At 37.6% G+C, this 27,190-nt stretch overlaps 1 protein-coding gene across 10 annotated transcripts in view; it reads left to right on the top strand.

The window, feature by feature from the left end:
- The window catches only part of LOC5565647 (ADP-ribosylation factor 6), a 90,593-nt gene that overhangs the window by 8,951 nt on the left and 54,452 nt on the right, over positions 1-27,190 (top strand). For 2 of the 10 annotated variants that reach the window (XM_021841205.1, XM_021841204.1), the window contains exon 1: positions 12,688-13,128. The exons of the other annotated variants lie outside the window; for them this stretch is intronic. The gene's annotated coding sequence lies outside the window, so the exon portion shown is untranslated. Of the gene's footprint in view, positions 1-12,687; positions 13,129-27,190 lie in introns of those variants that run through there. 10 annotated transcript variants of the gene reach the window in all.

Genomic DNA, 27,190 nt, shown 5'->3' with positions numbered 1-27,190 from the left:
GGCATTCCCTAAATATTCAATACGAGCTATTGATAATTAAAAGTTTTTTTTATTATGACGGTAAATTCCTGATCCATGGGTGCCAAAATTATTACAATTGTTCAATGAGAATGTCTTTTCAAAAGCATTCTAAATATGTCGCAATTTTGTCACATGGGATAATTTTCCTAATCAAAGTGTTCCCATAAAATATGGAACATAAAAGGCGCTGTTGGAAAAGCCACTCTATTTTGCAATCGTTGTGAAATGTTGAGCACTCACCCGACGGCACTGCAGCAGCGTCCGCGAGTACAATCCCAAATGGTTGAGTCATAAATTATTCACGACAAATGTAATTTTGTATGAGGCCGTGAAATTGATTTAGGAATACTAGAAGTTATAAATAAAGTCGGAAATATTTCTCTTTTAACTCTTTTCCACAAATTTGATGGCTCTGAAAAGAACCGATGGCTTTGTTAGCTTCGATGTTGTTACGGATAAATAACACTGCTCGGACCAGCAAAACTCAGGGGGCTTCTGGTATTTGCTCCTAACGGGATTGCTTCTTGACCACCAATGATGATTTCATCACGAGTCGAAATTTTGAAGCGCGGGTCAACAGCTCCTCGGCCGATGAAATTTGCGGCGGCGATGACGATGGCTGGGTGAACGCAAACAAGCGGTGAACCACAAAGCGAGAAAGACTCGCCCGACCGTGTTCACAGTTCGACCGCAATTTCTCCTGTGGACTGCTTCTCTTCTTCTTCTAGGCGGTGGCAGCGGTGATGGCTTTAGCTTCGGACGGCATCTTCTCTCGCTCGCTCGACAGTTTGATTTGAGCGAAGCAAGACAAACGGGGGCGTCCTTCACTATCGATGTCTGTGCCTGAGAAGCACGCCCGGTCAGAACAAGCCGATCTGTCGCCTGCTGAGATGCGAGCCAATCGGAGAGTGAAAAGCAAATGACGTCAAATTTTCTCTAGTCACCCCTATTTATAGATTTGCTTGAAATCAACGTTCTCTTTTAAAACAGTTATTAAACTATTTGGACAGGTATGTGGGATTCAGTAAGTAAACGACATGAAGCTTTGATGTCTTGGCTTTCGATTGTGATGCTAATCAAGAAATTTCGTTAAGCCAGCGAAAAGTTATAAACGTTTAAAATATTTCATGCCAACGTAACGCTCTTGGTTTTGAAATTCCAATTTCACTCCTGTATAGAGAAGAGAGACGTACTTCTACGTCAAAATCCTGGTTTCATTCATGTATTCTAAATAAAAGAATTTTTGGATTAATATCTGAAGGATACTTCAAGATCAACAATTGAAGTGAACGAATCGGTTTTCTGCTAATTTCGGTGTATAAGAACAAGAAGAACTACTCCAGCTAATCTTTGAGCGGCGCGTTGCAAGCGGCCGAAAACCGAAAACGGAATACCCAGAGAAGGCGCAGAAGATAAGACAGTACTTTAAGAAAAACTCGAACCTTTCCACCCGAGACGTGGTCAAAAAGGTCAATTTATCGAAGTGGTTCGTCCAGCAGACCATAAAGTGGGCTGGGCTACGTGTTTTTAAGGTCAGGAAGACGCCTAACTGGACTGACGAGCAAAACACGATGTCCAAATTGCGTGCGCGGAAGCTGTGAGTGGCTGGTCAATCCAGGCTGTCTCCTCATGGATGACGAGACATACATCGAGGCGGACACCAAACTAATCCCCGGCCTCGAGTTTTTTTCGTCGGTACGTTCCGCATGAAGGTTCCGGAAAAGTTTCGGAGGAGAAAGATGGACAAATCAAGACTAACAATTCAAAAGGCCTCATCTCCAAAAAGTAAACAATGAGAAAAATACAATCTTGTTTTGTCAAACAATAAATCAAATTTAAATTAAGAATTTAAGCATTGTATGTTATTTTATCGTCCAGAAAGTCGATGGATAAACTGATTTATAGCTATGAATATTCATTACTATCATTTTCGCAAAAAATCCTGCTAAAAAACGAGTCAAAGGAAATGAGGCTTTTATTTCACAAAAAGCTGTGCAGCCCTTTTCATTTGTGGCCATAGACGCCGGCCGACGCTGATGAGGCCTGTGAGTTGACGCCTTTGTTTACTCTAAAATGTGTTGAGGCCTTCTAGTTGTGGCTTGATTTTTCATCATCTTCTGATGTGGCCTTTTGAAAATCATTCAAAATTGATGATGAAATATGAAATTTGAAGTGTAGTAGAGTGTTAAGTGGTGAAGTAAAGTACATGGAGATCCCTACAGCAAGAGAAGATTCGTGCGGTCGTATAAATGTGTGATTGATTGAACCCTTCGTCATCCATGAACATAATGTATGTGGTACGCGAGTTTGTCGTCGAGAAAATGTATGGAAATATTGGTTCAATTGAAATAATATTGCAATTGAACGTTATTTTTCATGCAATTGAAACCAAATCGTGTTTTTGTTGATAAGTTGTGAAGTACAGACAGGCTGACACAGGTATTTTTTGGTAGTATGATACAAAATACATCAGTCTACCGGAACCCGACGGAAAACTTGATAATGTTCGCCGTTTAGACAACCACTGTGTAAAATAATACAAGGAGCAGTCGTTTCGTAGTATACCATCATCTACTTAGTGAATTTGGAACATTTTTCGCAATCTACATTGCAATTTTGATGTTTGTTTAACAGGCCTCAACTCGGTTTCCGTCAGATATAGAAATGAGGCCTTTTTGAGAAAAGGCCGCATTTGCGATGAATATCCTGGTTAGCGGAAAATGAGATGGGGCCTTTTAGAAAAATGTTAATTTTTCAACTTTTATGCATATTTCAAGACTAACAATTCAAAAGGCCTCATCTCCAAAAAGTAAACAATGAGAAAAATGCAATCTTGTTTTGTCAAACAATAAATCAAATTTAAATTATGAATTTAAGCATTTTATGTTATTTTATCGTCCAGAAAGTCGATGGATAAACTGATTTATAGCTATGAATATTCATTACTATCATTTTAGCAAAAAATCCTGCTAAAAAAACGAGTCAAAGGAAATGAGGCTTTTATTTCACCAAAAGCTGTGCAGCCCTTTTCATTTGTGCCCATAGACGCCGGCCGACGCTGATGAGGCCTGTGAGTTGACGCCTTTGTTTACTCTAAAATGTGTTGAGGCCTTCTAGTTGTGGCTTGTTTTTTCATCATCTTCAGATGTGGCTTTTTGAAAATCATTCAAAATTCATGATAAAATACGATAATTGAAGTGTAGAAGAGTGTTACGTGGTAAAGCAAGGTACATGGGATCTCTGCAGCAAGAGGAGATTCTTGCGGTCGATTAAATATGTGATTTATTCAATCATCGTCATCGATAAACATAATGGATGTGCTAAGCGAGAGTGTCGTCGAGCAATTATATGGAAATATTTGTTCAATTGAAGTAATATTTCAATTGAACGTTATGTTTTATGCAATTGTAACGAAATCGTGTTGTTATCAATAAGTCGTGAAGAACAAACATGCTGACACAGGTATTATTAGGTAGTATGATACAAAATACATCACTCCACACGAACCCGACGGAAAATTTGATTATGTTCGCCGTTGAGACTATCGCTGTGTAAAATAATACATGGAGCGGAGCGGCTGAAGTATAACTTGTATCTGCTTAGTAAATTTGAAACATTTTTTCGTAATTTTAGTTGCAATTTTGATGTTTGTTTAATAGGCCTCAACTCGGTTTCAAGTAAATATAGAAATGGGGCCTTTTTGGGAAAAGGCCGCATTTGCGATTAATATCCTAATTATCGGGAAATGAGATGGGGCCTTTAAGAAAAATGATATTTTTTCAACTTTCATGCATGTTTTTGCATGACTATTGTATGTTACAGTAAGAATAGGCTCTTATACACTTAAATCAGCAGAAAACCCGATTTGTTTACATTTTGGACTTGAGGCCTTTTCAATTGTTGGTCTTGATTTTTAAATGACTATTGTATGTTTTAGTAAGAATAGGCTCCTATACACTGAAATCAGCAGAAAACCGATTTGTTTACATTTTGGACTTGAGGCCTTTTCAATTGTTGGTCTTGAAATTCACGAAGAAGTACTTGTTGTGGCAGGTGATCTGCGAGTGCGGACGGTACAGCAAGCCGTTCGTTACAAACGCCACCATAAACGGGCAGATTTATCGAAGGGAATAACCCAGAACCGCTTAATGCCCTTCCTCCGCTCTCACCGTGGTCCCACGCTGTTCTGGTTGGATCTCGCTTCGTGCCATTACGCCAAGCCTGTAATTGATACCAATTGATTGATGCCAAGATTGATAGGATGCGAAGGGCGTTAATGTGGTCACAAAGGAGGCTATCTCGCCAAACACACCAGAACTTCGTCCGATCGAAAAGTTTTGGGCGATAATAAAGAAGAATTTGAAGAAAAGCGGTAAAACATTCAAAACTAATGAAGGTTCGAAGAAAAAACTGGCAGAAATTTTGTAGGAAAGATGGGCAAAGCCTCGCCCAAGATCTCATGAGCAGTGTTAAGAGAAATGTAAAAGCATTCGGCTTGGAGGAGGAAATTCAATAAATAAATTATGCCAAAACATAGCTAATAGGGAGACTTAAGGCTTCGGCACCATTCGACTATTATCGGCAACCAAATTTCAAACGCCAAATACACAGTATTTTTCTATCAAAACACATCAGTGGAAACGTTCAGATGATTCTTTGTTCTGCCCGCTTCCCGCTGGCGAGATTTCCGAGGTTAAACAAACGATATCGCCGGAGATGCCATCAATTCAAATGAACACGCCTCAAAGTGCGACTGATTTGGAGCTGCCGAAGAGATTCACCAGCAGTTGTTATGGGAAAGTTGCCGAAGAGAGTGAGGCTGCCGACAATAGTCACACTGACAAGGGATGTTCGCAGAGTTGTAAAAACGTTTCCAAAATCATTTTGACAAGTCTTTCGGTGTGAATCGATAGAGGATTGAGCAACGCATAAATGTAAATAGACAAACACGGAATTTGTCTGCTGATGTCCGAGAAAATTCCAAAAAAAAGGAAGGCATCTGCTTAAGCTGCCGAGAATACGTAAGTTCCCCTATATAGTTATTTGATTCCTGAAAATTTTGTATCCGAATCAAAATTAATTTTTGGGGATCATTTTTGTGTGTCTCATTTTTTCGAGTCCAGTCTTTATGTCAATGGATGAGGAAGCATTCAATAAATCAAATGTTTAATCGATCGCATGAGTCCGCGGCTACAAAGCAAAGCCATGCTGAAGGTGTCTGGGTTCGATTCCCGGTCGGTCCAGGATCTTTTCGTAATGGAAATTTCCTTGACTTCCCTGGGCATACATTATCATCGTATCTGCCACACGATTTGCGAATGCGTAAATGACAACTTTGGCAAAGAATGCTCTCAGTTAATAACTGTTAAAGTGCTCATAAGAAGCTGAGAAGCAGGCTTTGTTCCAGAGGGGACGTAATGCCAAGAAAAAGAAGAATAACTCACAGCAAACTATACATATTTCAAACACAAATTTTTGAACTATTGAAAATCTCCTATTTAGTAAGAAATACAATAAATAAATTTGGAAAACTGGCACTGGCCTGTTCGATTTTGACATGAGCCTATGCATGCTAAAAAACGTTTGACTTTTACTGTGCGCCCTGTTTTCAAAATGCCTGTGAGAGAGAGCGAGACAGCACCAACACACGGCGCACAGTAAAAGTCATGAGAACAAAAAAACTTATGGCACGTACAGAGGCTCATGGTTTGTTTTTGGCACGATTCGATCTTGACAACTTTACCGCCAGATTTTGACACGGTTAGATTCTTGATTTCACCCAAAATAATAACCTCAATAAGTTTGACAATTTTCAGATCATTTTGACAGCTTTACTTCCTGTCTTTGTCTTGCCTGTGGATGATTCGTCGAAACTGTAATCGTGGTGTAATGAAGAATTTCGGCAACTAAACCGTTCGATTTTGGCAACAGATTTTTTCCAGAGTCTAAATGACTGGTTGGGCAAAGAGTGAAACCAAAGCCAAACTGTTAAACTAAATAATTATTTTCTGATAAAATTCATGGAAATGCTTAGAGGAATATCTTCCTAAGAAAGTATATTAGATTTTCTAGAATAGAAGCATTTTTTCTGGTTCTGTTTTAATCTCTCTTTTGTTCCCGCTGTTTTTAAGTCAGAGGTCAAGCAGGTGATTTTCAAAAAAAAAAGGATGAAATTGTACGACTTTATTATTCACATAAAAACGCCTATTTGTGGCTCCAATCAGCGTTTTGATCTACTATGCTGTATTTTGCATATTTCATGTGGCACTATGGTCTTCAGGAGCAGAAAATCCTCTGGAAATTGCTAGGAGACAGTTTTGAAAGTACTGTTGTACAACATTTTTAAAGTAGACACTAGAAAAAAATATTAGGCTTAGATCACAGTTTCCCAAACTGTGGATCGCGACTCCTGAGGGAGAAAAAATAATATTAATTATTTTTCACACACTTTATCAAATGAGTGTTGTATCAATAAAATTGGGTTTAAATTATTTGTAGACGACTCTATTGGATTTCGGTTTGAATTATAGTTCCTCGATTGTATTGAACTAGAGAATAGACAGTTAAGTACGAAGCGAGCGACAGATCGGTCGTTGTGATCTGATCGCTAGAATAAAAGTGATGTTTGAAATAGAACATGTTGCGTAACACTGCGGAACACGTTTTTGTCTCCAGCACCAAAATACCGCTATTTACTAAATTAAGGGTTACAGAAACCATTGCCGTTTTCAGAAATATCATAGCACGTCTAGTTTTTGAGATATTGGCTGTTGAAAATGCAAAAAATGACTATTTCAGCCAACTTGCATGCAAGTTTGCCAGCTTGTAAGGTAATATATTGGTTTAATTTGCCACAGAATTTAAACTTTATGTGTATAACAATACTTATCATCAAAGTTTGTAAAACTTTCGTTGCGGAAAAGTTATTTTTTGATGGTTTAGAGAATTGTTGTATTTTGCCATATAGAAGAAACTAAGATTTTTGTATGGAGACTGCAAGCATGTTAAAAAAATTGGTTTAATCGAAATTTAATCGCTATTTTGCATGTTTGGTGGATTAGATTACAAAAAAGTTTGATAAATTGTACTTTAAATTTCATGTAAACATCAATGAAACCAGTGTTTTATGCAACTTTGGCGACCTGTAGCTAAAAATTGTGACGTGCTGGAACATTTCTGAAAATGACACTAGATTCAACAACCTCAAATCTACTAGAGACACATAATTTGATACTTGAGACACGCAAAAATGTCATTTTTGTTACGCTGTGTAATCGTGTATCATAACCCGAACTTATTATGGACAATTGGGGAAGTAATACCGGGATCCCAACAAATTTGGGGGCTCGTCCGGGAATCCCGCGCTACGGTGGCTTGAACGAACGGGAAGCATCGTTGAGTGATATGAACGCGATTTACGATTGGAAGATGGATGGACAGCAAGACGATTTTGTAACGAACGCCTGGGCAAATATGTGCAACAAGCTTGCGAATCATTTGCTATTTTTGACTACAGGAACATCAGAACTTATGAGTCAATTCAATGAGTTCAAAAATGATTTCAATGATCTGAAAAAAGTGAACACATCGGTAAAGTCATCTATAGATGAAATGTGTGATCAATTTTATAGCACTGAACTGAACAAAGAAAGTAGCTGCGAAAACGATCAACATGTAGCTACTATGAGTGCGAACAATAGTGCTGCTGATTCCATTGATTATAAGCGTCTGGATTCACATATCGTGGAACGTGTGGCGATCGGAACAAACAACACTAACGCTGGAGCAGTAGATGAAATTGAGCTCATTCCTTCAGCAATGAGTGATGAAATGAAACCCACGGACAATTCAACTACGTTTTGGGAAGTTTGATTTGCGCAACTCTTCGATGTTCTCGGCCAAACCAAGGCGAATTATTGCTAGATGTTTCAAACGGCATATGTGGAAACAGAACTTATTATGGACAATTGGGGAAGTAATACCGGGATCCCAACATGAGTTATTTTGAGTTTTTTGAGCATGAAGAGTTATTTTTGTTTCTAAAGGGACAGCAGTGGATTTGAGTTTTTTTTTCGATATGATTTTCCTTCAAAGTTCACGTTCATTACTGTCATTTATCCTTGCCATTTGTTCAGCATGTTGAAAAAAAAATCCAAAAGCATTCTTGAAAGATGTCTTATTCTTTAGAAGCTCAACCGAGTTTTGATCTTTTTATAATGAATATTTATTCAAAACATCAAATTAGTTCTTTTTAGTCTTCATATGCTTGAAGTTAAATTCCTGACTTCCTGCTGTTACCCTGAAAATCGAATCTGCAGTTGTGAGCTCAGTAAAACAAGTTCAAAATGTGCCGAAAAAACCTTCGAATCAATAGTTTGAATTATTTGTAGACAATATCAAACTGAGCCTTCTAAAAAAAAGCAAGTCTTTCTTGCCTTGTTTTGAAGGAGGATAAAAAAATGGAATTGGAATATTGAAAACTAACGAATTTGAAATATGCAAAACCTATTTCTTATCATTGGTGGGTCGTGAAAATAGACTGGACGGCTAGGTGGGTCGGTCAAGGAGGAAAAGTTTTGCTGTATTTTGCATATTTCATATGGCATTATGGTTGTCTGGTATTCATGCAAGGAACTCTTCAGGAGCAGGAAATCCTCTGAAAATTGCTAGGAGACATTCTTGAAAGTGTTACTGTACGGGGACGGACCTGGTGTAGTGGTTAGAACACACGCCTCTCACGCCGAGGACCTGGGATCGAATCCCATCCCCGAGATAGTCACTAAAAAAAATTCAGTGACGACTTCCTTCGGAAGGGAAGTAAAGCCGTTGGTCCCGAGATGAACTAGCCCAGGGCTAAAAATCTCGTTAATAAAGATAGCAAAAAAAAATGTTACTGTACAACCTTTTTCAAAGTAGATTCTGGAAAAAAAATAGGTTTAGATAGGGTGCAGAACCACTTGGGCACTTCCATGATTCACTTTGGCATGGGTTTTTTTTCGGCCGAATTGTTTGCAACTTTGCAATAAGAAGCGCATCAGTACGACGCATAATGTGGCCAAATATGAGCGCTGTAGCTTTAAAAAAAACACTGCCGAAATGAATCAAAAGTGCCAAGAATAGGATCCGGCTCCCTATTTAGTTTTGGGTCACCCCCTGAAAACATACAAATGGGGTTTGTCCATAACTCTTTAATTTCACGTCTAATTTGAACTTCTCAAACTTTTGCATGATACATATACCGTATCGAGGGGTTACCCCAAACTTTAGCATGATTTGTTTAGCTTTTTCTGCAAATGATCGCCACATTGATTTATAAATTTGGTCGACCCAGTGCTGAGATAATTAACCATGTTTTTCAGCGTAATTTTTTAAAATTTTCACATCTTCAAGTGTAACTTGAATCAACAAAATTAAAAAAATGCTGTCATCAAAATACGTTATTCAATGTTTTTCAAATGAACCAGAGAGTTTAAAATAGACGTGAAGTAAACGAGATATTAACAAAACACTTTTGTGTGTTTTTAAGGGGTAACACCAAAGTTTTGCGGGGCCCAGATAGCCGTAGCGGTAAACGCGCAGCTATTCAGCATGACCAAGCTGAGGGTCGTGGGTTCGAATCCCACCGGTCGAGGATCTTTTCGGGTTGGAAATTTTCTCGACTTCCCAGGGCATAGAGTATCTTCGTACCTGCCACACGATATACACATGCAAAAATGGTCATTGGCATAGTAAGCTCTCAGTTAATAACTGTGGAAGTGTTGAGCAGCAGGCTCTGTCCCAGTGGGGACGTAACGCCAGAAAGAAGAAGAACCAAAGTTTTGCATGGGAGTTACATTCCTTCTGTGATTCCCCAATAATTTCCCAACTTTTCTTTTAAGGATCACTCTTTTCACTCTCCCAGAGTTTTGTTTCTCAGGTATTCCTCGTAATACTTTCACAATAAGTACAAATAGGTCTTCCAATGGTCCTTGCTGACTTTCTTGTGATGATCCTGCAAATATTTCTGCAATGAAGTATTCTGCTTTTTTTGTAGCTACAGTTTAGGTCCCTTCAGAAAATATTTCCGGGATACAGGAACTTATCCAAAGATTCTCTCAGAAATTTACCTAGAATTCATCAAAAGATTTCTGCAGCAATTCAACCAAAAATTCATACAGAAAAAAACAACATCCAGGGAATTTCGAGGAACTCGTGCAGTACTTCTACTAACGATCTCACATAACCATTCTACGATTTTTCTCTATTACGACGATCCCTTTCGATGTCGTTATAACAAGTTTAGACACAGTTTTAGATATTTCTACAGGAACACATTTAGGATCAATATTGTAATTAATACAGCAAGCGCTTCTATGATTTTTTTTTAGTGATTATTCCAGTATTTTTTTCAAAGATACTTTTAAAGGCCTAGTGGTAACGTCCACAACTACAAACTAGAGCCATGCTGAAGGGGTCTGGATTAGATTCCCGGTCGGACGAGGATCTTATCTGCTATGGAACTTTCCTTGACTTCTCGGTGTTGGAATCCTATAGAACACCCTGTAAGAATTCCTGGGGAATTGTATAGCATAGGGGAATTATTAGCAGAACTCTAAAGATATTCTTTGAGGAATACGTAGAGGAATTTCCGTAGGAAGCTTTGGAAGAATTCTCGGAGAAATCACTGGAGGAATACTTAGAGAAAGTATCAGAAGAATTTGCAGTGGTATCCCAGAAGAATTCCCTGGAACAATTACCAGTGGAATGTCTGAAGGTATTCACTCACTAAATCCTTGAAGTATTCCTAGGGATTGCTAGAAAAGCTGCAGTGATTTACGGTAGAACTTGTTTAGTTAGATGGCTAAATTCTATATGAAATCTTCATTTTCAATACAATAAATATGATGCGGAATGCGAAATGCACCTCCAGTTTCCCACTGGTTCCATAATTATGCCACGTTCTGGCCACCGTGTTCCAACCCCAACGCCTATAAACATCCAGGGCCTAATCGACTGAATGTCTCGTGTCGTCCGCCCCATCGGAACAGAACCGCTGATAGTGATGGTGTTGGTGCTTTTGTTAGCACACAAAGGCATCACTTTGACGTAAAGGAAACACGGGACATCCTGGAGAGCATATCTTGTTACACGCCAGGATAGTTTCTGAATAACAGTGCCGTTTGAAGTATGTATTGCCAGACAGCAACGCCTTTTCTGCGCGATGAGCAAGTGGCCATCGACGAACCAATTCAATAATCATCAAGGTTCAATGCTCAGTGCAGTGGTCTTCAAGTACGAAACCATCGACATTTTCGTGGTACAATAAAGTGCGAGAAAGCAGCGATTTTTTCGACGAATAATTTGCAGTGATTCGAGGAACTGAAATCGCTTTTCTCACAGATTCACCCATACCGTGGCAATACTCGGCGAATTTTGCATCTACATCCATTCAATTCCACTGCAGAGCAAGTGAGAGAGAATACCAACAAGCAAACACCACAGACATACCGATGAGAACTATTGAAGGCTCTGTCTGGCTGCATAAACCATATCGAGAAGCAGACGCACAGTGGTCTAGGTTTTCGAAAATCTGGCAAAATAAATTCCAAATATGGTTTAAAGTTGAAAATCAAAGTTTAACAGTATTCTATTGTTTATAGTATCTTAGTATCTTACAGTTGAAAATACGCACGGGCTTTTAAGAAGAAAATTCACCGTTTTGTTATATGGGGTGACAGAGTCCACGGGTCAAAACAAAAAAACTACTTAAGTCAATCCTTTGGCACAGAAACGCAGTAAATAATTCTCGCGTACTCTGAGATAACGCCCTAAAAGCCGTTGGTAGCCACGTGTGTAGCTCGTTGTTTCTGAGCAAATGAAAGAATATGCATCCAAAACAACATCACGAGCAGGTAGATAATGATCCTTTCTTCCACATAGTGTTGTTAAATAACATGAAAATCCATTCAAATGCTCAGAAACAACGAGCTACACACATGGTCACCAATGGCTTTTAGGGCGAGATCAGAAGTTATGCGAGAATTGAACCAAACGGTGTACCATTTTGTCAGTTTTTGTGGGTAAATGATAGAAAATAAGAATTATATGACGCATGCTGCTTGTATGTAAAGATTTGAAGATACAAAATTCGGTTGACCGAAATAATCAAAACTTTATTTTTTTTATACAATAGGAATAAGGGCTTATAACGATACTTGTAGTGACGAACCATCCAGAGTTTGTTTAACGATTAAATAAAAAAAATGCCACGATATAAATTTGTGTTATTACAAGCATGAAACGAGCTCACCAATCAACAATAGTAATTTTATTAGAATTTTGTTCGAAGAATGGTGACTGTCCAGAATCAGGTCTGCAATATTAAATCATGTTTCATTAACGAAGAGTAAAATTTGAAGAATGCGTAATTTGTCATGATTTTTCAACTTTAGACCACTGTGTAGGACGGTTCTTGTCGACTTTTCTGTTGTTGCTTGAATGAAAGAGTGCATAAACATCAAACGTGATGTTGGCCACAACAACCAGCCAGTCAGTCAGTGGTGTTGGTATCCGTTCCGTTGTCGCCATGTAACCGTTTTGTGGTTGTAACATTAACACAACAGTATGTTTCTTCTACGTGTACACACAAAAAGTCAGAGACCACAGCGTGGAACGTTTCATTGATTGACATCATCGCACCGAGACCCGTTTTCGGTGGATACGAAAGGAAATTCATTGTTTTTGTTGCTGCTGTCAGTGGAGTGAAAATATAGCAAACACGTAACTAGCTAGTTCGTTGTAAGGATACGTCGCCGATCGGACGTGGGGTGGTAAAAATAAACGGGACGCGAAACGTTAGTAAAATATTTATCGATGTATCGAAAGTTGCGGAAAACGACATGTCAATTGCAGCGAACGTTTGAAAGGGCACTGGCGAGAGTGGGGAGTGAATTTAGTGGAAATAACGCCATTAGTTTGATTAATTCAGGGGAAAACAAATAATTTTGTTAGGTTGGTGTCCTGTGTGTAGGAACCTATCAATGTCCTTGATCGATTTAGTGGGAAAAGTGGTGGAAATCGTTAGTCGAGTTCAAGTGGGAAGTGATTCTAGGCGAAACGTGACGTGATGTAAGTATTTACATTTTTAACAGAGCATTAGTGCTTTGCAGTCTGGCTTGAAATATAAAATCTCTACATATAGCTTTTTCTTATGGGTAACTTTGCTGATAATCTTAATGATCTAAATTTTCGATTAAATTAAAAACTGCTCGCATTTGGGGTGTTAATTGTTTATTAGTCTTTAGTTTTTTTTATATATTTGGGCTTTCAATTTGACAAAATGTCCGACAATTAGTGCTAGAATTTATATTTAGAGCAAGTATTTTTTTAGAAATGCCTGCATATAATTTAATGTATGAAACTCAAAAAATTAAAATCCTTGAATATTTTTGGTATGATTTCTGGAACAAATTCTTACATATTTGCGTTAAGATATCGCTGGCTAACTCTTTCGAAAGCCTTAGACTGGGTTATGACCAAACTATTGATTACAAAGAATGAAAATTAAAATTCCAGAGATGCATGGAAGAAGTTATACAGTTAAATCTCCCTTACTCGATATTGAAGGGACCATCGAGTTAGGGAGGTATCGAGTTACAAAAGACAAAATCTGTTGGAGATAGCCATGAAAACCAACTTTTACTAACTCGGTTCTCTAACTCGTTATCGAGATACCGAATATCGAGTAAGGGAGAGTTAACTGTGGTAGGTTGTATAGAGTAACTGTCAGGAATTCTAGAGGGGAGTACCTAAAGAACAGACGGATAAAAATATGATCGCGAAAGCATGATTCACAAGTCTTGAAGCTCATACCTTTGTTATGCCATGATATCAGGACTACAAATCATGATTCCTGGAGTTATAATCACGACTCTTCAAAAGCGTAACACTAAGAGTGTCAACACCAATGGCCCGAACGTAATGATAGCGGAACGGCAACGGTAGCAGTACCGGTTCGACCAGAATTGATTACATAATGTTGACTGAGCTAAGAAAATGAAAAGAACAATTTAGTACTATACTATTCAATTCCACTAGAGTTTGTATTTTTTGACAGATACGCGTATTTCGACCTCAACTGTGAGGCCGTCTTCAGTGTCGTGTACTAGACTCGACTTCAGTGTCGTGTACTAGTCGAACCTAGTACACGACACTGAAGACGGCTTTACAGGTTGAAATACGCGTATCTGTCAAAAGATACAAACTCTAGTGAAATTAAATGACAGGATGGCAACCGAGAAAAAGACGGGAATTCGAATCCATCGGGAAAAAGACGGGAAAACCGGGAATTTGGGATGGTCACCGGGAAAATAATTTTGAACGAACATCTTCAAGCTCTAAATCTACAAACCAGGAAACATGCGTTGTAGATGAGCTTACCAGATTCTTTCGACGACATGCGCTTTTTTTGATCATATGGTCGATGTTCAGATAGACCGGACTAGATGACTTTTTGGAGTTCTAAAGATACGTTAAGAACTCCATCAATTCTTATTTTTCCGATGTTATTTGGATACAGATGTATTATTAAATGGATAAGTTCCATTATTACTGCGAATAATGCCAATATTTTTATATCATGAATGCATGGGGTACGTTTTTCGGTAACCATTGAAAAAACACTTGGTCCACTCTGTCCGAACAACGTCCGTGTGATCTCCATTGAGCTAAAACAGTCTTCCATAATCGATCATTGAATTTTCTGTTCACTTTTTCTCTCAAATCTTTTGGATGATAATAAAGATTTTTTTACTTAACACTTCAGTCGTCGCGCTGTTGTATTTTTTACAACACTGTTGAAAAAAAACCTCGCTTTTCGTTCACAACAGCAGCGTGGTGGTTCTAACGGTGGCAAACTGCGCGACGACTGGAAGGTTAAAAATCAATATTACCTTAAGCGAGGTCTTCGCTGTTTTCACTACATGTATGTGAATTTGAATTTTTTGGAAGTTCTTTTAGATATTTGATATGTACATTTTCTGAGACTTTTGAATTCAATATGGAATTTATGTACTTCATCTAAATTAAGACAATTTTTTTTATCTAAACTAGCATTTAATTTTAAGACAGTTCATAGAAATGTTCAAACATTATCCCTTATCTTTACAATATTTTTTTTTTGAAAAAAAAGCTTATTTATTTAGCTAAATAAGAAATGTGTATCCGACTTTACAGTTTAATAAAAAAAGTCGTAAAATCTTATCTTTTAAGGTTTGTTCAGTGCCATAACACTTGTTTTTGCTTTATCGAAACTTATCAGAATGGATTGTTGTAGTTGCTTAACAAATTAATCAATTATACCAGCATTTTTGAAAATATTTTTATTTTTGAATTTTGGTCTGACAAAATATTGAAATGTCCTCTTTTCTTAAAACCAGTAGAGTTAAATTCCCTCTTTTTTGAAAAATTCTTCTGGTAAGCCTAGTTGTAATGGTTGTTGATTTTGCCATTAACCATCTGTAATTTTGGACATATAACTGGACAAGGGAGCCTTCCTTAGCCGAGTGGTTAGAATCCACGGCTACAAAGCAAAGCCATGCTGAAGGTGTCTGGGTTCGATTCCCAATCGGTCCAGGATCTTTTCGTAATGGAAATTTCCTTAACTTCCCTGGGCATAGAGTATAATCGTACCTGCCACACGTTATACTAATGCAAAAAATGGCAACTTTGGCAAAGAAAGCTCTCAGTTAATAACTGTGGAAATGCTCATAAGAACACGCAGAAAATTCTTGCATGATTGACATAACTTTTCCGATAGTTGCTTTAACATACCAGGATACAATTGTTACAAGCATATTTTCGGTGCTTCTAAACTGACAGTATGGTTTGCCCAATCACTTTTGCGTTTGTTTCTGTCTTCCATCACATGAATATTTCAATTATATTATTGTTGAATTAGCTTTCCGCACATTTTTACCTTGAAACGTTATGTGTTGTACTGCGAAAAACCGCTGTGTACCAACAAGCGATGTTGGAGTAGATGTAAGTTAATGCGCTCTCACTCTCAAGATAGTGGTTTGAATTCCTACTCCCATTTTTATTTACATTTTGTCGCATTTTTGCAAAGTTGATAAAGAAGATTCGTGCCAGTTTTGACAACACAACATCAACAATAATACCATTGTCATGATTGTATATTAATATTGAGTCAATCATATCTATGGTTGATTCAATTATTTTGTGTAGTTGAACCAATCATACCAAATAGTAAAACCTAGCATAGATATTGTTGAATCAATTTTAATGTATGGTTGACTGAAATTCAATGTCAAATATGATTGATCTACCCGCAAATATGATTGACTGGACAATTCTTTTTTCTCCGTGAACACTAAGCTTAGAAGTAGGCTCTGTCCCAGTGAGGACGTTAATGCCAAGCAGAAGAAGAAGAAGAACTTTCAAACATTAACATGTTTAATTTCTTGTCGAAAAGGTCTATACTTCTTAGAAATTTTCACTTTTCTTATTGGTTAGCAATGTTTCGAAATATTGATTTTGTTTTCTCTTACCATCAGGGCTTGATTTTTTCTCGAACTTATCCGACTCGAAGATTTAAATCAGAGTTTCAAGCCTTCTTGCAAAATGTTTAAGCACTCAAAAATATTGGACTCAAAATTTTCTTTAGTTCCTGAATAATAAATCAATAAATCCGAATATTCTTGAAAAAAATCCTTCTTGCAAAATGTTTAAGTGCTCAAAAATATTGGACTAAAAATTGTTTTTAGTTACTGAATAATATATCAATGAATCCGAATATTCTTGAAAAAATCGATTGGATTTAGTTATCTAATCGAATTAGAATTGAATAAGTAAGGTGAGACATGTGTGGCATTATTTCATCCTTATCTAAACTTATTTACTTTTGCGAACTAGGCATATTGTTGATAAATGTGGGCTTAATAGCGTTGAAAACAAATTCCTGTCGAAGTGGAGTCCGTCTTATTATCATAATTGAGGTTAGAAGCACCCCAGTTTTGAAAAGCTCGACTCTTATGTTGTTTTTTTTTCAGCAATTCTCCATTCCTTTCACCCTGGCCACGATCACAGGGTTTGACGGTGCCAAAGTAGAAGGTGCACCATAATAATACCCGTCTGTGCAACATATCACCTTCCCAATACTTTGGCACACCTCCAACGGTTCATGATTTATCATGAAACGGCTGCATTCAGGCGGAGGATCTGTTAATACGTTTCGGCATATTATCAGGTCCTCTTCGAACGGAGGGACCGCCAGGGCTCATTAGTTACTTATAAACCAGTGCTGGTTGTTGATGGTTCAGTTCGTTTACCACGAGCTGTAGCATCCTTTGTACTAATCAGTAATGGTTGTTAAGTTTCGAAGCTAACGTGTGATCAATCGTTTTATAATGCAACATAAGAATGGGTGTTTGGTGGAACTGTGCGTTACACTCGTCGTTATTAAATTTAGTGATTGTGAAGGTGCTAATAGTGATTTTATAATAAAATCTATGGTGATGAAAATTTGAAAATGATGTGAACTCTACTAATTTAATAATGGCCATAATACATTGTGCAATCATTTCTCTGAATATAAACTTATTGCCTAGTTGTGTCTAGTTCTTCAAACGTACATGATAAAAAAGTTAATAATGACAGCGAGTGCAGAAGAATGGATCGAAGTGATTTTTTACTGTAACTTTCTTGATCGTAGTGCTAAATCGTAGTTCGAATAGTAATGGCTCAACAGCAACAAAAATAATGAAAAATTTCAATTGATTATCTTTTAATTACTTAGTAATGATAACAGATGGTAAATGGTAAATAATAACAATGAATTTATATGAAAATGGTGTGCTGTGAAAAGTGATATAATGGAAAGTATATCTGAAGTGTATTACAAAAGTTGATTAGTGATAATCGGTGTTATACGTGATAGTGTCGAAAATAAAAGTGTCAATAGTGAGTGATGAAATGAAATGGGGAATGAGGACCTTTTAATAAAACTATTTCGTTCTTCACTTTAACCACTCTAGTAGCATTTCAGGCCTTATCATAGTTTGATAGTAGTCTGAACTACTACACTGCAAAACTACGGCAAGGGCTGATTGCTGCTAGCGTACACAGTGACCATTTGAGCAACATTGCTTAGGAACGTCTGTGTGATGAACGCAATAGAGGCTTATAAAAGCAAATGCTGGGAAGGAGCTTAGGGCAGATTAAGAGTGCCAGTACTACCCCTATCGCTACCGACAAAAAAAAAAAAAAAAAAAAAAAGCAATTCTCCATTCCTTTCAATTTGTATGAGAGCCAAAAAACAAGCCAATCTTCTACGAACTAAATAAAAAACGTCCCCAAAAATGCCGTTTCTTAAGCAATCCTTCATTAAGGCTTGAAGAATGAGTTTTCAATATGGGATGATCACTTTCTACTTACATTACAGTATTAGTGTGTTTTGAACATTTCTCGAAATTTATCCATAGTAATTTCCATATAAAACTATATTGTCTTTGGGCCACCTTTAAAGCACCACCTAGAAAGCTGAACATTTCACAGAGCACTATTTTTATGGTAAGGATGGTAAGGAGCATATGGGAGATTGGACTTTCAAACAGTCTCAAAATTTGAATCGCCCTAATGTAGGTATAGTTCATAAAATAATTCCAGGGATGAATTTCTGGAGAAATTCATTGAGGAAATTCTTGAGGAATACAATACTAATTTTCTGGCGAAAGCCTGATAGAATATCTGGATTTTAGCCCGTAACGCGGGTAGATCATCTTTCCGAGGTGCGTTACGAGGTAAGATCTACCACATTGTACTTTTGTTGTATCTGTCATTGTTAATACTTATAAGCTAAGCTCGGTAGAGTATACAAAACGAGCCACTAAGACCCACCTATTTATTCTAGATGAAAAGGAGGTCAAAGTGTAAAAATGGCTCAATCAGCATCTGAGGCTGGTTTCAATTCACAAGACAAGTTCTTTCCGAGTCCAAGAGCTTATCTTTGGATATCTAGGAGGTAAACGATTCCGAATCAGTGGACTAGCAGACCTCCTACCTTCTAAAACAAGCTTCTTGTTTCCATGAATCTTAATGTCTACTGCGATGAAACTTGTTCTCAGCTACAAAAAATTGACTTTGATCTTTCTAGGTAGAACCAATTATTTGATTCGCTAGAATACCGATGCATGGTAAAAATCAGTATCATTCAACCAAATTGGGAGTGGTGACAAACCGTTTTCTCCAAAAGTTATGAATAGTGGTATCGTTTTCTAAAGAGGCTCTATGCAAAATGGTAAAGAATGATAATTGTATAAAGAACGACTACTTTGTTATTTCTCAATAGAAATGGAGTAGAACGACATGAACTGAACAAATGAAACGGGTATGAACCAATGCACGAGTTCACTATTTGACGTTTTAGTGGTGCCGTGTTATTTATGTGACCATGGAAACCAGTGAATTCGGCACCGCTCAAACGTCAAATTAGTGAATTCATGCATTGGTCCACACCACAAAAGATCAAAGAAAACTGGTAGTGGTTCATCCCGAACAGAAACAGATAAAATCTGGAGGAACTTTTTAAGGTATTTTTTGTAGAACAATTCCGTGAAAAACTCCTGAAGGATTCCATACTAAGCAACAGTTTTGAGCAATGTCAGAATTGTAACAATTGGGAAGGTTTAGGCATAAAGTTTTCAGTGTACCATATAGCATTTTTGCATATTTTTGCATGTGTTTAAAGTTTAGTCATAATACAAAAAATTGGAACTGTTTCGGTCGGACCCAATAACAGTTTTTAACCTTCATCCCGAATCATACTTCACATCCCACGTTCCGAGAAATTTGACCCATTCCGAAGGTTCCCGCATACATACTCGCAACCCCGTCAGTAAATGTGTTCAGGCCATAGCGATCAAATGTCGATTACGTCTCGACCTACACAAAAAGCGCCAAAATTGTCCAAACGAAGGCTGTTTTGGGTGTTTCGTGAGTAACAAGCTTAGGGCATCAAAGCAAAAACATACCAAAGGTTGGGTTCGACTCCCTATTCGATCTGTCTACCTGCAGCGTTCTCAAAAAAGCTCTCAGTGGAAATGCTCATTAAACACTAAACCAATAAGCAAACTCAGTCTTCATTTGAGGTGCAATGTCAAGAAGAAGATAATATCCGCATCGGGTTTCCTGTATGGTCCCATCTCATTATGACCAACACGCAAGGTAGACAAACGACGTCGAATACGAAAACGATACCTTCCAGTCGGAACTCCAGCCAGAAAGAGCGAAAGAGTTGGATAGCCCAAATCGTCGAGGGGAAATGACACATAATTAAATCAAAACTAGCGGGACTGTCGCACAGAGTCAGTTCGGAATCCGTCCTCACCTTCTTGCTGGTTGATTCGATCGGGTTTGCTTTGGTTGTCCAAGTTAGAGCGTTTCGCTGAATCAGCCAGCAGTCAGAGAACCCACCCGAGAGCATAGATGGCCAGACAGGCCTTAGGTATTTGTGTGACCCCTTTTTTTGCCTCTCTTTGGGTCTCTTCATTCGCGCTTGGTTGGGACCTGGCTGACGGGTGGGTATACTGCTATCGAAGTACTTGTTCGCACTGAATGTTTGAGCCTTACTCATGATGTTACCATTTTTCAACTTGCACGCTGTTGTGATTTGGCTGCCGTTCGTCATTCAAGAGCAAAAAATCCTCAAACCCCATGTAGACAATTTCTTTTGTGCAGCCCACTATGAGCCAGACATTAAAATACTTCGACTAGCACTTTCATAATGAACATTACCTGAAAATAATAAAATTTTTCACTACACAGCGAATCGAGATTGACAATGATCAGGTCATTTTTACAGATCACCCATAGGCAAGACAGAGACAAGAAGTTAAGCCTTCCCTCAATGTACGATCTGTCAAAAACATCTGGATATTGTCAAACTTTGTGAGTTTGTGTTTTAGTGCAATTAAGAATTTACACAAGAAAGTCTTTTTTGGAGTTGATTTCTTTGTAAAAGAAATTAATATTTTTTCATATAAATTAATTAAATTTTTTTACAACTTAATAAAGTTTCTCAGAATACTTTAAATGCGTGATAAGTGTGATCAAGTAATAGTTTTTTTGGATTTTTTTGAAAAATGTAAAATATGCTAGCAGATTTTATTGAAAAGGGGTGAAAATGAAGTATTTACGTTTAAACAAAAAAAAAACTGTATTAAATTGAATAAAATTGTCTATACCGTTACACATTTTTCCAATAAATTGTAGTCCCGCATAATTCATTGTATAAAAAAAGGTTTATTTTTAATTTTCGTCGCAAAATTATGATTTCCGATCCATAGTGCAAGCCAAGGGAATCCCATTCAATTCACTGAATGGAGAGGCAGTCTATATTTCTCTGGGTCGCTATTGTTTTCCGGGATTTATTGTCTGTGCACGACGGAAACGACACCGGCGTCAAAACCGCAGTCTTTCGTCACCAGCGCAAGGCTTCTTTCTCTTCTTCGTCGATGAAGAGGCTCTTGTTATCGGAATGAATGCGTGGGGTATTTTAATATTTTTTTCTCACCTTACGCGAAAGTTTTTCGACGATGGACAATGATGATGCGAACGGCTGGTGTAGTGCTCTCGTGCTCACCAAGTGTTGGAATCCGAAATGGAAAGTTGTAAACAACGGGTTGATATCCGCAGCTTTGGTAGTGGCTGCATATTTACAACGGCAGAAACAACCATCCATCGTTCATCGTCCCTGTTTTACGAGCGCCGCATGGATTTTCGTGTTTGATCTAGCGCTGAGCGCGGTGTTCAGTTTTATCTTTATCTATACCTATGGTTTCAGTAGTGATCATAGGGGAGCCGCTGACTACGCATTGCGTAAAATAATCGTAAGAAATCAAAAATTCTAAGGTAGATGCATCTATTTAATTCAATCTTGTCGCATTTTGAATCACGGGCCAAGTTTTATAAACAATAATATGGAAGTGATCCAACATTTTAGGTGTGCAAGCAATCCTATCAATTCCTATATTTTCGTAAAATTGAATTGATGTCAGACATGAGAAATGTTGGAGAAATATACAGAAACAGGTTTTGTTTCGAAAGAAAACAGCTTGTCACTGATGTTAATTTTACTGTTGTGAATACGTAGAGGACTCTGTGATCATGTGCTGTGATAATTTATTATTATTCACTTAACTTAATAGACTCTGAGTGCTGTAAGAATGCTGTCTTAGGTTTCAGGAGAATCGTACTCAGATTTCTGATAGAAAGTAGTCAGAACTCCGGAAGAATTCCTCCTAATATTTTTCCAAAACCTTTTTAGAGACTTGGTCATTATTTTAACAAAACCCGGTCATTATTTTAACACGTAACTCAAGTGAAACATATTCCACGGAACAAACCACTCATTCGACTCGAACAATTAACCACTTAACTTGGCGGAAGTATGACAAAAACGCATTTATACTGACTAAAACTAATATTATTAAAATGTTGTATAAAGCTTTACAATTCGCAAGATGCTTCCTTCTTCTGGGACAATTTTTTCAATTCTTCCAGGTGAGTTTATTTCACCTGCTTATAAGAGAAAAAAACACGTTTTCAATTTACTTAACCTAAATATATAACGCATTAATCGTAGCAATAGAAGATTGCTAATGTTTCAACATTGGATATTCTATGTAACTCATTGGAACCATACCAGGGAGGAAGCCTCAGAATCATTTTCAAAATTTTATTTTGAATTCTCTGCAGAGCTTTATTCCTGGTATTACAACAGCTAGTCCTTATTAGTACAGCATACAAAATGACTGGCCTGTAAATTTGTTTGAATATCAAAAGCTTGTTCTTAAGACAAAGTTTTGACTTCCTATCAATAAGAGGATAGAGACATTTTACATATTTGTTAGATTTGGCTTCAATGCCCTCAATGTGATTTTTGAAAGTTAAATTCTTATCTAGCATGAGCCCTAGATACTTAACTTCATCTGACCAATTCATTGGAACCTCTCTCATCTTAACAACATGTCTACTTGAAGGTTTCAAATAAAGAGCTTTTGGTTTATGTGGGAATATTATTAGTTGAGTTTTGGAAGCAGTTGGAGAAATCTTCCATTTTTGCAAGTATGAAGAAAACATATCCAAACTTTTTTGCAATCGGCTACAGATGACACGCAGACTTCGTCCTTTGGCGGACAGGCCTGTGTCATCCGCAAACAAAGATTTTAGACATTCTTGAGGCAGCTCAGATAAGTCAGATGTGAAAATATTGTATAATATTGGTCCCAAAATGCTGCCTTGGGGAACACAAGCTCTTGCAGGAAGTCTTTCAGACCTGGAGTTCTGATAATTAATCTGAAGTGTACGATTTGACAGATAACTTTGAATTATTCTAACAATGTATGTTGGAATATTAAAGTTTTTTTTTAATTTTACGATCAAACCTTTATGCCAAACACTGTCGAATGCTTTTTCTATGTCTAGAAGAGCAAGACCAGTAGAATAGACTTCAGATTTGTTGGAACGAATCAAATTTGTTACACGTAAAAGTTAATGAGTGGTCGAATGTCCATGGCGGAATCCAAACTGTTCATTGGCAAAAATTGAATTTTCGTTGATTGAATGACCTTTTCAAAAAGTTTACTGACGGAGGAAAGGATACTGATTGGACGATAGCTAGTAGCTTCTGCAGGATTTTTGTCTGGTTTTAAAATTGGTACAACCTTAGCATTTTCCCATTTGTCAGGAAAATATGCCAACTGAAAACATTTGTTAAATATATCAACTAAGAATGATAAGCTACTCTCTGGTAGTTTCTGATGAGGATGCAGTCGAAAAAGTTGAAATTTAGCGTGACAAAATTTGTGTACCATCTCTTTCAATGCCGGTATTGGCTTCTGAGGTTTTTTCAAAATTTTAGATAATTTCCAAAAGGGCTTAGATCCAGGGTCCAATCGAAAAATTTTATTTTCAAAATTTTTGTTTCTTAATTGTCAAAAACGTTTTTTGATTTCTTTCTGCAAATTCTGCCATATAATTTTCATAACAGTTGAAATTGCGTTCTCCTCACGTTTTTAAGACGGATCAAGAGTTGAAGATTGTTTTGTCACATTGGTAATTGTAGTCGCATAACAGTCACATTGAGATTATACCAGCCTCGAAATGTTGTAGCAGTGAAATTTCTATCAGAATTATTTTCTGATTATTCATCCAATATACGATATTAGCTGTACACAAATAAAGTCTCAAATAAGCACTTTTGAGTTCATGGTAATTTTTAGAAATTTTAGTTTCTTCGCATTTACTCAACGCCTACTTTTGTCGAACTTATGGAAACTACTTTTGTGAGCTTATGGTAACGCATTTTGGTGAACCATTAGTAGAACCTGACGTAGAGACCAATACTTTTCGAGAATTGAAATGAATTAGTATCCATCAAATCTACGGCCGGTTCTTCAGGGTATTAAGTCCGAGTGGCCACATATGGTACATTCTAAACAATTTAAAACTTTCCATTTATAATGTTGTTTATCAGATCCTAATGATTTATGCAAATTAAAATGGTTGTCATTGCAAATAAATTAAGATAATTTAGTATGTCCCAAAAATAGCTCTTATTTACCCGACCTGATCCACTGACCCATCGGAATAACTCCGATCTCAGGAATATTTCCGAAGTCCGCTGGAAAAACTTTTTGACGAGTATGCTTCAAAAAAATATTCAAATCCGTTCAGTATTTGCTGAGTGGTGAGGGTTTTAGTATTTTTGCTTTCACTCAGGCCTGTACGGGATAATAAATCACAACAGCCATTTAGCCACCGTCTCCCCTAACGATAAACCCGCAAGCGTAGCTAACGCCGCTGGCATCCACCGAGAGTGAAACCAAAAATGCTCGATTCCATATTCATAATTTCGCACTACCACGCCGCGTTGTTGGCTTGTGGGCCATGGAGCCGGAGAGCCAGACTGAGGCAAGCAGGCGCGATAATTATCAGTTTGCTAGCGCGTCTCTGACGGAGAAAGGTCTTATTAAAGATTATTACATGAAAGTGAACTCTTTGCAACCCCTCCCTCCGTTGTCCATCTCGGTGCTTACGCGAGTATCATCTGGTCCACTGCTGCCACTTGGCGCTTTTGGTCGGTTTCTGTTTTTGTCCGCAGATTCGATCGTCTCAAGAGCCTGCTGATAATGCTGATCAGAGGCGTCGCGTCCACATGTGCAACATGTGCACTGCACAGGTAGCAATTCGTTCATCCTAACCACCTACAATAGGTACTATTTTTGAAATACGATTCTATAATCCTCTCAATAAAATTAAGCCCATTTCAATTATCTCTATTACTGACAGGTTGCAACGCAATTTTCACCTATCAAAATATTAGTTGTTAATTTTTGCTATGCAAATTAAATGAAAAACATGTTTGGTGCGGCGCGAGATCTGTGCCCTAATTTTCTCCACGCACTCAGCGCCATGCATGCTACGCAACACTTTGTTCCGCGCTACACGTGACAATGGAACTCAACGTGTGCACTCTCGTCGGGAAACGCGCTGCCTTGTATTGTACACGCAATTCTGAATATGTGGTAGAATGATTTTTGAACTACAGATGCCAGTGTGTGAGTAGCCAAAGCGTCGACTCTGGCCGGTGCACAGTCTTGATACATCATCCATCAGTGCGAGCGTGCGGATGGGATGACAAGAGAGAAATCAATCCACGAGAGGGATCCATTTTGTTTGCTGCCTTTGCGCTTTCAGCATCACCACGCTTGTGATGTGAAGCACTAGCGCGATTTTTCAGACGAATGACGGTAAGATGTTTCTGTAAGTTTGGAACTCAGTACTCGTGCTGGTTTTTGTACAATATTAGTTAAAAACCTCGCTTTTGGTCAATCAGAAGACAACCAAAAAATTCTTTCAATTGCGGTGGCGCCCTCAGTCCCGTCTTCGCCAGCATTTTCACGCTTGTACATGCATGATACATGCACTAAGTACACGATGCGATCGATCATGTATTAATTCTATGAAATGATATGTGGGCTATGATCCCAACCCTGTATTGCAATATTAGCTAGAATCCAGTGCTTCATAAATCGATTTATGAATTTACGATTTACTCGCAAAATTCGAATTATTTTCATATTACAATTAGCTAATAATAATGACTGATCGTTAAAATTGAAAAAGTGTTGGTTTAATTGATAAATCAAGACGATAAACAGCCCGATTAGCATCTTAAATGTTTTAACTCAACTGATGGGCTACATAAAAATTCTATTTGAAAACGAAGGTTAGTTAAGACTGATTATTATCTTACAAAAAAAAGGTTTGAGTCCAAGGTAATAGGGTCGATATACCATGTACCATATAGTAGCACTATTTCTAATTTCTGTTCCTATAGTAGCACTAGCATCACGGCGTTGGCAAAATACTAATCAAAACCGTATTTTCACAAAACTTTTATATTTTTCCTTCAAAGCGTGGATCAAAAACTTTCGTTTGATGTAAAAAAAAGTTCTTAGTTAATCAATAATTTCGTTAAATAAAAAAATAGTTTCTCTCAGTAGTGCTACTATAGGAACAATAGGTTTACTATAGGCGCAAGGGAGCTCAAATTTTAAGCAAAACTTGTTATTTCGATCCTTTTTTGAACAAAATCAAGCTGTGTAACAATGGTACTTAGACAAATAGCTCCTGACCTTCATGTCAAAAAATATTTTGAAACGATTTATAGCAAAACGGCCGTAAAAAGCCACTAGTGCGACTGTAAGGGACTGTCTACTAAGGGAACACCGACCCTACCTTATAATGAAAAAAATAAAATAACACTAAATTAGAAGTGCACAGGTTTATAATTAGGCCACGCGACGCCTCTGATGCTGATATTTGCTTACGACGACGTCTCACAGAGGTCTAGTTTTCTTTTTCTTAAGAGCTGGGAAAAACTCTATTTCCAAAATACTGTGTATTCGTACATTTATTTTTGGCCGTTCACTAATTCTTACCTAGATTCAGCATTCCCAGATGTAAATTTATTTCCATTTGTTGTTAACGTTATTCAAGTAACAGCAGTTATTGTGGGTATGTCAAATAACTGAGGAAAAGTTCTTTAGACTTGAAAGCTAATCGAGCTCGATAACTCGATTTTTTGACCGTTTTAAATTTTAAAATG

This window comes from Aedes aegypti, chromosome 2 (genome assembly GCF_002204515.2).
Source record: "Aedes aegypti strain LVP_AGWG chromosome 2, AaegL5.0 Primary Assembly, whole genome shotgun sequence".
Classification (NCBI taxonomy): Eukaryota; Metazoa; Arthropoda; class Insecta; order Diptera; family Culicidae; genus Aedes; species Aedes aegypti.
This window is presented reverse-complemented; position numbering and strand designations above follow the sequence as displayed.